This window comes from Triticum aestivum, unplaced genomic scaffold (genome assembly GCF_018294505.1).
Source record: "Triticum aestivum cultivar Chinese Spring unplaced genomic scaffold, IWGSC CS RefSeq v2.1 scaffold123653, whole genome shotgun sequence".
In the NCBI taxonomy this organism is placed as follows: domain Eukaryota; kingdom Viridiplantae; phylum Streptophyta; class Magnoliopsida; order Poales; family Poaceae; genus Triticum; species Triticum aestivum.
Genome location: NW_025300078.1, coordinates 253 through 917, shown reverse-complemented (window position 1 = coordinate 917; position 665 = coordinate 253). Strand labels below are relative to the sequence as shown.

Genomic DNA, 665 nt, shown 5'->3' with positions numbered 1-665 from the left:
CAAGGAACACTGTGCCTAACCCGGGGGCATGTCTAGCTTGCTAGCCGTCCCTCGTGTTGCAAATCTATTTAATCCACACGACTCTCGGCAACGGATATCTCGGCTCTCGCATCGATGAAGAACGTAGCGAAATGCGATACCTGGTGTGAATTGCAGAATCCCGCGAACCATCGAGTCTTTGAACGCAAGTTGCGCCCGAGGCCACTCGGCCGAGGGCACGCCTGCCTGGGCGTCACGCCAAAACACGCTCCCAACCACTCTCAACGGGAATCGGGATGCGGCATCTGGTCCCTCGTCTCTCAAGGGACGGTGGACCGAAGATTGGGCTGCCGGCGTACCGCGCCGGACACAACGCATGGTGGGCGTCCTCGCTTTATCAATGCAGTGCATCCGGCGCGCAGCTGGCATTATGGCCTTTGAACGACCCAACAAACGAAGCGCACGTCGCTTCGACCATGACCCCAGGTCAGGCGGGACTACCCGCTGAGTTTAAGCATATAAATAAGCGGAGGAGAAGAAACTTACAAGGATTCCCCTAGTAACGGCGAGCGAACCGGGAGCAGCCCAGCTTGAGAATCGGGCGGCTGTGCCGTCCGAATTGTAGTATGGAGAGGCGTCCTCAGCGACGGACCGGGCCCAAGTCCCCTGGAAAGGGGCGCCTGGGA

The 665-nt window shown here is 58.9% G+C and overlaps 1 non-coding gene across 1 annotated transcript; it reads left to right on the top strand.

The window, feature by feature from the left end:
* Positions 1–79: 79 nt before the first annotated feature.
* On the top strand, positions 80–235 carry LOC123179244 (5.8S ribosomal RNA). The gene has a single exon (XR_006490220.1). It is a non-coding gene; the product is annotated as a 5.8S ribosomal RNA (ribosomal RNA).
* The last annotated feature ends 430 nt before the right edge of the window (positions 236–665 follow it).